This window comes from Bison bison, unplaced genomic scaffold (genome assembly GCF_000754665.1).
Source record: "Bison bison bison isolate TAMUID 2011002044 unplaced genomic scaffold, Bison_UMD1.0 scf7180017864470, whole genome shotgun sequence".
Classification (NCBI taxonomy): domain Eukaryota; kingdom Metazoa; phylum Chordata; class Mammalia; order Artiodactyla; family Bovidae; genus Bison; species Bison bison.
Window position 1 is genome coordinate 666,525 of NW_011495031.1, and position 14,396 is coordinate 680,920.

At 39.4% G+C, this 14,396-nt stretch overlaps 1 protein-coding gene across 1 annotated transcript in view; it reads right to left on the reverse strand.

The window, feature by feature from the left end:
* The window catches only part of TMEM117 (transmembrane protein 117), a 619,460-nt gene extending 605,893 nt beyond the window's left edge, over window positions 1-13,567 (reverse strand). The window contains exons 1-2 of the mRNA XM_010860739.1: window positions 12,920-13,567; window positions 9,105-9,265 (exon numbers count right to left, since the gene is read on the reverse strand). The gene's annotated coding sequence lies outside the window, so the exon portion shown is untranslated. The remainder of the gene's footprint in view (window positions 1-9,104; window positions 9,266-12,919) is intronic.
* Between the last annotated feature and the right edge of the window lie 829 nt (window positions 13,568-14,396).

Here is a 14,396-nt window from a genome sequence, read left to right on the forward strand (position 1 = left end):
ACAATTTTTAACGTTTTTGCAGCCTGAAGCTCAGAAAACTAACATTCTGTGGTGCTTAAATGTTTCACTTGCAGCATGCAGGAGGAAGACCCCCTTACCACATTTGACCGGTTCCTTTCTTCTTTCCTACTGTATGTACGTGTGGCCTTTGTTTCTCTCCCTACTCAATAACAATTGCTACCTCCGTTTACAGGTTGCTTATAATGTATTAAAAGCTGCTGTCAGGGATACTGATATTCTATGCTAATGGAAGTGATCACTAGTTTGTCTAGTCAAATGGAAAATGGGACAATTTATAGCTACTTCCCAGAGAAGGCAACGGCAACCCACTCCAGTACTCTTGCCTGGAAAATCCCATGGAAGGAGGAGCCTGGTAGGCTACAGTCCATGGGGTCGCTAAGGGTCCCACAAGACTCAGCGACTTCACTTTCACTTTTCACTTTCATGCATTGGAGAAGGAAATGGCAACCCACTCCAGTGTTCTTCCCTGGAGAATCCCAGGGACGACAGAACCTGGTGGGCTGCCGTCTATCGGGTCGCACAGGGTCAGGCACGACTGAAGCAACTTAGCAGCAGCAGCAGCATAGCTACTTCCAGTAGCAAACTTGGGAGGAGAATAGCCTCTCTCCTGGACTATCAGCATGATTCAGGAATTGATTGGGCAGCAAGAGGGAGAGCTGAGATGTCAGCAGATTTTGAAATGGGATAGAGAGAGCCATTCCCAAGTCCTGCAGTGTAGCTAGCGTACACAGGGTTCACTGGGCGTCCACTACCATACTTCTCACTGTTTGACATGTGTTCTGCTTCTAAGAATGAACACATAAACCCCCATTGTAATCAGTTTGTGATCATCATATTGAACTTTCAGCATAGTGAAGCTTTCACAAGTTTCCCCAGGAATAGCTGTTTCCTATGCTTGCACTTTGTACATTTTACTGTGACATTTTTACATGTGCTGTACTTTTTTACGTCTTTTCCTCCCCCATTAAGCTATAAATGCTTTTGAGGGCAGAGACTATATCTTACCATTGCATCCTCAATACTGAACATACTGAGTTATGGTAATGGCTCAATAAATAGCAGATTAATTCCACAGTTTAACCATTCGAGTCTACCATCCTTTTATATTTAAAAAAAAAAAACTTGTTAAACCATGTAACTAATTAACATGAGCTCCATATGCTGTATCTGGTGCTTCCCAGGTGGCAACGAGGTAAAGAATCCTCCTGCCAATGCAGGAGACACAGAAATACGGGTTCAATCCCTGGGGAAGGAAGATCCCCTGAAGTAGGAAATGACAACCCACTCCAATATTCTCACCTGGGAAATTCCATGGACAGAGGAGGTTGGTTGGTTACAGTACATGGGGCTGCAAAGAGTCAGACATGACTGAACAACTGAGCACACACACCATATGCTATATATACATATATATATATATATGCCACTGTACCAGCAGGAAAGTCCTATATTTTAACTACAGTTGATTTATAATATTACATTAGTTTCAGATGTGCAGCATAGTGATTCAATATTTTTAAAGATTATACTCTATTTAAAGTTGTTATAAACTAAGGGCTATATTTCCCTGTGCTGTACAATATATATTTTAGCTTATTTATTTTATAAGGTATAAACATACTAGTTTATACGTCTTAATTTCCTACCCAGTGTTGCCCTTCCCTCCACCCCTCTCCCCACTGGTAATCACTAGTTTTTTCTCTATATCTTTGAGGCATTGTTACATTCATCCGTTTGCTTTATTTTTTAGATTCCACTCCATGTAGGGGTGACAACATACAATATTTGTTTTTGTTTGACTTATTTCACTAAGCATAATAGCCTTCTAGGTCCACCCACGCTGTTGCAAATGGCAGAAGTTTTTTTTTTTTTTTTCTTTTAATAGCTGAGTAGTTTACTGTTGTAAATATATACCACATCTTCTTTATCTGTTGATGGACACTTAGGTTGCTTCCATATATATCTTGGCTATCGTAAATAATGCTGCTATGAACATTGGGTTTCCCTGGTGGCTCAGATTGTAAAGGATCTGCCTGCAGTGTGGGAGACCTCGGTTCGATCCCTGGGTTGGGAAGATCCCCTGGAGGAGGGCATGGCAACTCACTCCAGGATTCTTGCCTGGAGCATCCCCAAGGACAGAGGAGCCTGGCGGGCTGCAGTCCATGGGATTGTAAAGAGTCTGACATGACTGAGCGACTAAGCATGCACATGAACACTAGGGTATATGTAACTTTTGAATCCATGTTTTTGCTTTCTTCAGATACATACCCAGGAGTGGGATTAATGGGTCATATGTTAATTTTCTTTTTAGGTTTTTTTGGTGTGTGTGTTTTTTTTTTGAGGAACTGTTTACTATAGTAGCTGCACTGATTTACATTCCCACCCATGGTGTAATAGAGTTCCCTTTTCTCCTTATCTTCACCATGTGTTATATTTTCTTTACATCTTCATTTAGAGCAAGAAGTCTTCAATCAATTAAAACTGGAAAATCTTAAAACTTCAAGAACTGTGCAGCATAATACTGAGGCCTGTGGCTTATTAACTACCCCACCCCCAAAAAACAAGCCAAATGAAAACAAAAGGCATTTTTCCTATCCCTGAAAGATAGTGTGTACAACTCGTTGTATTTCAAAGGAGAATGGGGTGAAAATCATTGAGCAACTTCTCTTCAGATTACTTGAAAGAGAGAACTTGCTCCACTCTATGACTGGTTAAATTACACAGGTGTCTCCTAGAATGAACTTCAGTTAATCGGAACTGAAATGTCTGGCCTCTTTACATGGTGCTGTTACCCTACCTTTAGATCCCTATCTTCTTAACATATGGTCTGGCTTCCTTTAATAATAATTTTAAGAATAAGCTTAACCAATACTTACTAGTTGTTCTTAACTGAGAGGTCTCAAGTTTTAAAGAATACAGTTCTCCAGAACCAGTTCAAGGCAAAATATTGAAATGAGCAGGATTTTCTTCAATAACAATGTTCCCTTTTTACCACTGATCAAGAGGCGTGTGTCCTTTGCTTTGGTAAGCCAGGATCTTACCTGGTGGCTCAGATTGTAAAGGATCTGCCTACAAGGGTCTTACCCATCCAGGATCTCCAGTTCAGCCCTAACAACCAGACAGGGCAATAGCCTCTACATTTGATCTTTCTCACAATAACATGCAACAATAAAAGCCTGATTTATTGAAGGCTTATTGTGCACCACACCCATTTCATGTATTAAAATGTTAAAATCTCTGCAACAGGCCTGTGAGATAGATAGCTGCTGTTAGTTTCACTTCCAAGTTTACCTTTGAGGAAAGAGACTCAAAGAGACTGAGCAGTTCATACAGGATCTCATGACTAGTCCAAGTGGTGGAGTAAGGATCAGAAACCAGTCAACAGATCTCATCAGCCCACATTTCAGTCTCTCATCTTATACTTCCTCCTGTGTACCTCAAAAGGGATATGGGTTTTTACAGTTAGAGATCTGGAATAGGGACTATTGGTGTTGAATCTGGTTCTACTACACCCCTAGCCACACCCTGAGCAAATTGCTACTATAAAATTACAGTAAGAATCCCTATTGCTTCTTTTCTTCATCATTAGGTTACTGTTATCCTTTTTCTCTAGTCTCTTTCCATCCCAGTTGCTACCTACCACACAGACCTACTGGGAGTTTTAAATGCCTTAATATGTATAAGACACCTATACAATACCAGTTACATAATGGGTGCTCAATAAAGGCCATTCTTCCTTCCCATCAAACTTTATTGTGCTATGAAAACCTTCTTTCAGGTCAAAGTTTATTGGTCCAGTACACAAATGATGATTGCTTACTCATAGAAATTAATCATTTCTCTAGTGTTGGCCAGCAGTGTTTGAAAATGGTATAGACACAAGCCCCAGAAAGAAGCCAAGATGGCAGGGCTATGTATCTCCCATTAGCCCATCCATATTTTAACCAAACGACTCCATTTCTTTTTTTATAGGCAGCAAACTGACTCCAGTTTCAGACAACATCTGGGCAATGATAGAAATAGTGGGAGTAGGAAACTCTCAAATGAAAACTCTCCAATCATCTGCCTACTCCACCTCCTCAAGCAGAGTCAACCCTGCCGATAGGCTTAAAATGTGTCTTGTTTACATACAACGTCTTTGTAAAATCCAACCGAGTGCAGAAATTAGACGTAACCGCATGAGATTATGTTTTACTGCTTACCTCATCCCATTAGACTAATAATAGAGCTATACTCCATTTGAAAAAAAAAAAAGAAAAAGACAAGCTCAGTACACATTTCGAAATTTGGTGAAAACTTTTTATCACACCAAATGATCCTCTCTAAATGGACCTTTGAAACCAAAAGGAAACTACAGGAGGAAGCCTCTGTAATCCATACCAAGTGTACCAGGAAACCCTTTCATCAATGATTTGATGAACTCCAAGCAAAACTATTTTTAACTTCCAATAGGTCAGTCAGAATGATATTAATTGCACACTCCAAACATAAACAGCACAATTTCCTTGTTGCCAAAGAGGCAAGAATAGAAGTTTGAAGCTGATCCATAATTTTCTTCTGGTATTTAAAGGCCAGTGACTCTATTGCCAGGATTCTTCTCAGCAATCCTAACTGTGAATGTCTATTCCAGCATGCAGCATACTCTGATATATTTTAGTTAGCCCGCATGTCCTGAATTTTGCTTGGGGAAAGATGATCATCACATGTCTACTGCTTGGACCATTAGAGCCTTTGCTGTGGGATCCTGGTTCTGCCCAGATAGTGGCAATGTGATATTAAGCCAATTACTGAACGTCTCTATACATTAGTAGTACTTGCCTTATAGGCTGTTAGAGGGATTAACTAATGTGTCTTACACTTTTAACATTTGGCCTGGTTCATATTAAGTTCTCCATAAATGATCTTCTTATTATCATAATTATTTATCTCCTCCCTGCCCTGCTTATATTTCCATGGAGTTTCTTTTACCAAATGACTGATTCACCTAGCCCCCACTTTAGCCTATAAAGGGCTTGGCAGAGGGATTTTTCTGTACAGGTTTTAAAACAAGAGTCATGCAAACAAAGCGTAGACTAGCAGTCATAGGAAGAGTAGATCTGTCACCTGCTTAGTGGCCAGCATTTGCCCTGTCTCATGCCCATCCTGAAGAATCTGAATAAATGCAGCAGTTCCTTCAAAGGGCCATTTTTTGTACGATGACAGAGAGGGTCAATTGTTTCACTGCCCACCCACTTTAGTTCTTTTTACTGCCTCTTCTGGATCTCTCCCCTCTGCCTCACACCCACTCTTACATATACAGAGGCCCTAAGAATTAACCAGCCCTTCACTTCCAGGAAGCAGCACTTGACTGAGGTTGGGGATGACTTCATCCACAGGAATGTGACTGCTGGTTTTAAATGGCAAATTTGCCTTTGGGAAGTTTTGAGTTGACTTTCATTTTCTTCCTGCTTCATTTCTCCTAAAACAAATGGCTTTTTTTTTTTTTTCTTCTTCAGACTGTTTCCAGTAGATCCACTTAGACAGGTTTCATAGACAGCCCAAGGGGGAGAGGCTAGATTTGAGGGACTTCGAAACTCTTGATTAGCAGCTTCAGCTGCATGCAACAAATTCTGATAAATTCTCTTTTCTTTTTTATTCTGTTAAAATATTTTCTAATTTTCCTTGTTATAGCTTCTAGATACACCTATCATTTTAGAGTGGATATTTAATTTCCAAATACATTTTTTTTAAGTATCCTTGATATTAATTTCTCATTTTGATACTAATTTCTCATTTAAATGCTTTCTTCCCTGCAATCACCCTCTGTGTTTTTTCAGCCTTCTAACTTTATTGAGGCTTTCAATAGTTAACTCAAAGATCTCTCTTGGTAAGTGTCACATTGTACTTGAAAATATGTGGGTTATTTTCAGATATCTTTTGATATTGATTTCTAACATAATTCCACAGTGATAAGAGAACAGTTTCTGTTTGATTTCAATACCTTTAGAGCATGAAATTTTTGTACCTTGTTTTATGTCCCTAGAGATGTTCCAATGTCTCCTGGTTTACAGTCTGTGGGAACTTGAACAGAATTTGTATCCTACTCTTGTGTGAAAATTGTATAAATCTTAACTATGTCGAATTGGTTCATAGTGTTTTCCAGATCTACTATATCCTTCTAATTTTCCAAATATTCATTCTGTTAATTTTTGAGAGTTTGATATTGAAATTCCAACTAAAAATCTTAATTTATCTACTTAAAAATAATCGTAACATATAGTGGAATATATGTGACTATGTTCTGTATTTTCCAAGTCTCCTGTAAATGTGTTATCATAATTTAAAAAAACACGAAAGAGAAAAAAAATGAGGAAAAAAACTCTCTTGATTTCACGTAAAGTACCAAATACACCACCCAATCTATAAATCTATCCAAAGCAACTAGTCCATTAAAGCACTGCAAGGTGCTGAGGTTTCAAAGATAAACACAGCATGTCTGTCTCCACAGGAAACTCATCATGTAAATAAGCAGACAAGAGATGGATTAAAATCACCATAAATACTAATGAAAGGTGACATGTGATGAAGGCCAAATGCATTCAACTTGACCATAAGGTCTATACAAATTTGAAATAGAGAAAAAAGCCATCCTTATGAATTGCTGTATCACACCAGATGGAAGAAGATGTTTGAAGCAAACACTGAAGGATAAAGAGAATTTAGATAAGCAGAAAAGGGAGAAAGAAGAAATGCCAGGCAAAGGGGAAAACACAGAAACGATGCTCATTACTCATAAGGTTTGCAGTCAGTACACACTGAAGCAGGGGAGAAAGAGAGAAAAGACCAGGAGGAGAGACAGTGGGAAGAAGGGATATGGAGAAGAAGCTGAAGAATCAGGAATGGTATGGCCCATTCACAGGAAAAGATTGTATGGGATAGTGAATAATATCTTTGAAGAAGTAGGGAAAGCCAGTTTGTTGAAAAAGGACTTTTCAGTTCCAGTTATTTTAGCACTAAGAGCCTCAGGGCAGGAAGATAGGATATGGGAGAGTAAAACAAAAGATAAGAGAAATAATTAGCAGCAGGAATTTTTAAAATTAAGAAATGAAAATGATTTACTTCTGTATTTGAAGTAAATACAGAATGTAGCCATGAAATGAAAAACAGTAGCTTAACTCTGCCCATAGACTAGAAGGGCTGTTCTCCCTGCCTCCTTTAAGGGTTAAGGGGAGACATCCCCCAACCCTCGACTGTCTCAACTTTTGGAAAAATAAGGAGGGGCTTTGCAAGCCTTTTTTTCAGTGCCTAGGTCCTCTCTTCCATCATAGCTGCTCAGCCCAGAGGCCTGCCTGGCCCACTCCTCCAAGTTTTAGGATATCATTAAAAAGATAGGTCTGTGCAAACAATGACAGGTAAAAGTGTCACTATTTAAGGATGACATAATATTCCATATAGAGAACCCTAAAATCTCCACCCAGAAACTATTAGAGTAAATGAATTCAGTAAGGTTGCAGGATACAAGATTAATATATAGTAATCTGTTGAATTTCTGTATGTGTGTATGTGCTCAGTCACTTCAGTCATGTCTGACTCATTGCGACCATTTGGACTGTAGCCCACCATGTTCCTCTGTCCATAGGATTTCTCAGGCAGAAATAGTGGAGTGGGTTGCCATTTCCCTCTCCAGGGGAATCTTCTCAACCCAGGGATTGAACTCATGTCTCTTATGTCTCCTGCATTGGCATCTGGGTTCTTTACCGCTAGCGTCACCTGGGAAGCCCGAATTCCTGTATACCAATAATGTAATATCAGAATGAGAAAAAATTTTTTTAATTTATTTTAAAAATCACATCAAAAAGAATAAAATATCTAGGAATAAACCAAGGAGGTGAAAGCTCTATACTCTGAAAATGATAAAACACTGATGAAGGATATTGACAATGATATACAAAATGGAAGATAACCTATGCTATTGGATTGGAAGAATTAATATTGCTAAAATGGCCATATTTCCCAAAGCAATCCACAAATTTAATGCAATCCCTATCAAAATATCCATGACATCTTTCATAGACTATAATAAACAATCCTAAAATTCACATGGATAAGAATATATGATATGCATACACAATGGGATTTTAGCCATAAAAAGAATGAAATTATGCCATTTGCAGCAATGTGGATGGAGATGTAGGTTCCATCACTGGGTCAGGAAGATCCCCTGGAGTAGGAAATGGCAACCCATTCCAATATTCTTGCCTGGAAAAATCCCACGAACAGAGGAGTCTGGTGGGCTATATCCATATGGTTGCAAAGAGGTGGACACCACTGAGCAACTGAGCACGCACATCCCTTACATGGGCCTGTACACTGTAGAAGAGAATGCTGAAGCCTTATGAGGTTAGACTTTAAGATAATACTATACTCAGGGAAATAGGTTGGACAGGGAAAGACAAAAACCGTATGATATAATATGTGTGGATTAAAAAGTACAAATAAATGTATATGCAAAATGGAAACAGACTCACAGACATGGAAGACAAACTTCTGGTTACCAAAGAGAAGAGGGGAGGAGAAAGGACAAATTAGGAGTATGAGGTTAACATACAAACTACTACACATAAAACATAAGCAACAAGGACATATTTTATAGCACAGGGAATTATAATCATTATCTTGTAATAACCTAAATGGAGTATAATCTGCAAAAATACTGAATCACTATGCTGTGCACATTAAACTAATATAATATTGTAAATCAACTATATTTCAATAAAAGTAATTAACTTTTTAAAAAGGATAAGTCTCACAGAAAGCATTATCTTCACTTAGTCAATTAGGTATTATGATACTTAACTTCTAAATATTGTAGACTAATTTATATGGTACAATCTACATCCTTTTATCTACAAGTAAGCAAATTACCTCCTGTCTTCATTGTATTTGTTTCTTAGGCTGCTGTGACAAATTACTACAAACGGTGGTTTAAAACAACAGATACTTACTTTCTCATAGTTCTAGGGCCCAGAACTCTGAAGTCAAGGTGCCATCTTGACTTCAGGGTCTTCTCTCTCCAAAGACTCTAGGAGAGAATGTTTCCTTACCTGAAACTTCTAGTGGTTCCTGGTGTCCCTCAGCTGGTCAGCTCTATTACTCCGATCTCTGCCTCCATCTTCATGGCCTCTTCTCTCCTGTGTCTTTGTGTCCAAATCTTCCTCTCTTTTCTCTTATAAAGATACAGTCATTGGATCTTTATAAGTGAAATCTAAAAAGAAATGATATAAAATGAACTTATTTACAAAACAGATACAGACTCACAGGGTTGGAGAATGAATTTATGGTTGCCGGGGGGAGAGATAGGGGATCAACGTGTATATATGTTTTCCATGAAATGGATAACCAATGGGGTCCTACTGAATAGCACATGAAACTCTACTCAATGTTATGTGGCAGCCCGGATGGGAGGAGGGTTTGGGGGAGAATGCATACATGTGTGTGTGTATATATATATATATATATAGCTGAGACCCTTTGCTATTCACCTGAAACTATTACAACATTGTTAATGAGCTATACTCCAATATAAGACGAAAAGCTTTTTAACATATAAATAAATCAGATACAGTCATTGGATTTAGGACCTGCCCCAAATCCAGCATGATTTCACTAATTACAACTATAAATACCTTAGTTTCAAATATAATCACTTCTGAGTTACCAAGTAAATCTGAATTTTGGAGGAATTCAACCTATTATAATTATATTCACAAATAAGCAAGTATCCCCTGTCCAAATATCATGGTTTTACTTGCAGTACTGGGTTATTCCTCCAATATAGGATAAAAATACATGGGAGAAGTCATTTACTCAATGATAAAATGTTTTTTGTAAATATCCCTCTGAATAATGTTATCCAATCTCTCACATTATGACTTCAGCATTGTACACCCCTGGGTCTTTTTTGCTTCTATTTGGAGAGGTATATTATGCCTCTAAATGCCAAAGTGCTGAATGTTATTTAAGTTTCCATTCCAAAATGTAAAACCATCATTTTCAGGAAATTCTACTGTGTCAGATACTTCTCTTGATGTGGTGGTTAAAAAAAAAACAAAGCTTATGCTCTCATATAGCTTGTTTCAGTGAGTGTATAGGTGGTTAACACAAAAGGCATAATGGTAAAACTTCAGGCCGTGAGAAATGCGATTAAGAAAAGTAGGTAGAAGTGGGAGGGCCAAATTAGGGGCATGGGATTAAGAGATACAAACTACTATATATAAAATAGATAAGCAACAAGAAGATACTGCATAGCACAGGGAATTATAGCCATTATCTTGGTAATAACTTTTAATGGAGTATAATCCGTACACATACTGAATCACAGTGCTGTACATCAGAAACTGATACAATATTGTAAGTCCACTACACTTCAATGGAAAAAAAAAAGAAAAACGGGAAGAATCAGAGCATAGAGAAAGATATGGAAATTTTGGAAAGGGTGGCCAGGGCAGATTTCTCTTGAGGGATATTTGTGCAGAATACTTAAGGTAGGTCCTTGCTGCCACAACCTTCTGTCTATTTCCTTCATTGCATTTTTGCTAGAGGTGCTAAGTAATCCACATACTACATTAAACATAATGTTCCTGCAACATAGCAACAGTTCTTCATGTCAAAGGTGTTTTCTGTGTGGCCAACCTAGCACAGATCGATACATCTGTGGTGTACATATTTGCAATCACTGCACTGTTCCAGGCACTTTTCTACATGTAGGCAGAAACAGAAAATACACAGCAAAACTCCTCTGTATCATGTAACTCCCCTAGAATGATGGGAACTTGCCTTCTAGCATTTGACACAGAAACAGAAACCTGGGGTTTGATCTCCAGCTCTCCTACATCCTTCTTACCCTTAGAAAGCCACTATATACTCCTAAGCCTCAGTTTCCAAGTCGGTAATATAAGGAAATTACACTAGACAATCTCTGAATGCCCTCCCGACTCTAGCACTGCACTGTTTTAGAGGAGGTGGCAACCTGATTTACTACACCATAGTTAAAAATTATTTCAATTCAGGCAGTCATCAATATCCCTGGAATCCTAGATCCTAGGGGGATCCCTAGCAGGGATCCTAGATCCTGGGATCTGTAGTTAGGTGGGTGGTATGATTGTGGGAGGAAGATGACAATATCTATTTTGAAGCAGAGGTCCCAGTTGGCAACCGGTTAGATGGGGAGCAGATTTAGCCTCATGGAGTTATGGAGCTGCCAAAAACTAGACACAGAATTCAGTGGCTTCAAGAAAAGATTGGGTTAATACATATGAAACACTTAGAATAGTGCTTGGCACAGAGTAAACCTCAATAAATAAAGTTATTATTATTGGTTTGTCCCAGAAGAACTAGGTTACACTTAGAAAGCCACAGGAGGATAGTTGAGCAGACATGGCAAAGAGCTGGATAGGAAAGCAGCTGATTGGTGGGCATGCTGTTGCCCACCAAATATAAACCCTTGCATCCTGAATGCTAGTCCCTACCCACCAAAGGTACAAATGCAGATTTCTAGCTTGGGCAACTATGTTGATGATGATGCACTTTAGTGAAATAAAAAAATAAATCTGCATGCAAGCTTTAGAAAAATAATACATTTGGATTCAGACAATAAGCTTGAGATATCCAGGTAAAGACGATGGAGATTTCCAGCAGGCAGTTGTGTATGCAGACCTATAACTTAGGCAAGAAACCCAGACTGAAATAACAGATGTGCCAGCCAACAGTATCCATTATGAGTCAGTGTTTCTAAAGTGTGGTCTCCAGACCATCTGTGTTACAGTAAACTAATGTGGGTGTTAAGAGCAAATTCCAGAACCCACCAACTGAATCAGAATCTCCTGCAGTGTGTTTAGTAATTTTAATAAGCTCCTGAGTGATTCTTATGTACAATTTAAGTTGGAGAAACATAGGTAGAGGGAATTATTGAAGTTATGGCTCTGTTGGTGAAGTCGCGTAAGAGAATGCAGGAGAAAAGGCAGCCAGGGAAGCCTTGTTGATACAGCCTTGCAGCACCTGGAATTCCATCACTTCATGCCACCTATTTTTTTTTAATTTAAATTTATGTATTTTAATTAGAGGCTAATTACTTTACAATATTGTATTGGTTTTGCCATACATCATGTATCCGCCACAGGTGTACACGTGCTCCCAATCCCGAACCCCCCTCCCACCTCCCCATGCCACCTATTAAATGAGTAGGGCTCAACCTCAACTTCACATTAGGGTAATCTGATGCTTGGGACTCATCCCAGACCAATGAAATCCATCTATCAGAGGGAATGTGGCAGGTCCTTTCCCTCCAAAGTCCCAAATAGTTGCCCTATATCAAAGCCTGCAAACTGGTGAACAATTAGGCCTGTTAAATTATTTTCTTTGACCTCACAATACTCTAAAATTCTAACTTGGGGTCCAGCAACTAGGACCCTGTGCTTCCAACAGCATAGGGCACAGATGCATCCCTGGTTAGGAAACTAAGGTCCTGCATGCCACATAACAAGGTAAAACAAAACAAAACAGAAAATTCTAACTTAGTTGCAAATATTTAAAAACAAATAGATTTCACATTTAAAAAAAATGAAAGCCTAGCTTCTCAGAAAACTTAAAGAACTGGCCTTGCTGTGCCTATATTCTTAAATGGCAAAACAGCTGCTCCAAAATGGCCTTCTCTAGTCATTTGAGTTACCTGCCTGGACCCCTGACCTCTGAAGGCATTTGAGTCCTATAATATACTCAATCGAGGGGCTTTATCGTCTCAGTTTTCCCCACCCTCTGCATACCAGTCCCCTCGAATCCTAAGTACCTCTTGTCACTGACCCCAGTCCCCCTGAGCATGGCACAGAGATAGGAAAATCACATAAAACAGGCCCTACCTCACCTTCTGGTTTTACCCTCTGATTCACAGGCCACTTCTTGGAGCTGGAGTCACCAACATCTCAGGTCACATGGAGAGAACTGGGGCAGCTGTTCTGGGAGCAGCACTCACCTCAGGCCAAGGTGAAGTCTGACACCGACACTGATACCACTGCTTTCTACAGGCAAGGCGAGGCTCCTTGCTGCCACGAATCAGCAACACCTGGGTTCCCCGGAATGAACCCTCACCTCAGTAAATCACTCTTCTTTGGGATGGAGCAGCACTGGTTTCTTTATCCAGAAAGCTTCCTTAGGTCCCTGGAAGCCTAGATTCAGTAAGAGAAATTTGAGAAGCGTGGCCTGCTCAGTGATAACGAACTTCCTTAAATCTCTTGTTTCCCTTATATCCACAAATACCAGCAAACGGATTAGTCATTACTTTTGAAAGTAGCAATACTGGACATCAGCATATAATTTTTAGTGTTTTAGTTCTGTGAGGATATATATATTAATACAAGTAATTTGTCACTTAAAACTGTTAAGCTGGCACAAAGTATTTTCTATCTGCAATAACAGGGAAAAACTTGAAAATTAGCATGTAAGCTGATGTGCAAAGTGTTTTAACTAATTTGTCAGATGAGATCAGTTGCTCAGTCGTGTCCAACTCTTTGCGACCACATGAATTGCAGCACGCCAGGCCTCCCTGTCCATCACCAACTCCCGGAGTTCACTGAGACTTACGTCCATCGAGTCAATGATGCCATCCAGCCATCTCATCCTCTGTCGTCCCCTTCTCCTCCTGCCCCTAATCCCTCCCAGCATCAGAGTCTTTTCCAATGAGTCAACACTTCACATGAGGTGGCCAAAGTACTGGAGTTTCAGCTTTAGCATCATTCCTTCCAAAGAAATCCCAGGGCTGATCTCCTTCAGAATGGACTGGTTGGATCTCCTTGCAGTCCGAGGGACTCTTAAGAGTCTTTTCCAACACCACAGTTCAAAAGCATCAATTCTTCGGCACTCAGCCTTCTTCACAGTCCAACTCTCACATCCATACATGACCACAGGAAAAACCATAGCCTTGACTAAATGGACCTTTGTTGGTAATGTCTCTGCTTTTTAGTATGCTGTCTAGGTTGGTCATAACTTTCCTTCCAAGGAGTAAGCGTCTTTTAATTTCATGGCTGCAGTCACCATCTGCAGTGATTTTGGAGCCCAGAAAAATAAAGTCTGACACTGTTTCCACTGTTTCCCCATCTATTTCCCAAGAAGCGGTGGGACCAGATGCCATCATCTTCATTTTCTGAATGTTGAGTTTTAAGCCAACATTTTCACTCTCCACTTTCACTTACATCAAGAGGCTTTTGAGTTTCTCTTCACTTTCTGCCATAAGGGTGGTGTCATCTGCATATCTGAGGTGATTGATATTTCTCCTTGCAATCTTGATTCCAGTTTGTGTTTCTTCCAGTCCAGCGTTTCTCATGATGTACTCTGCATAGAAGTTA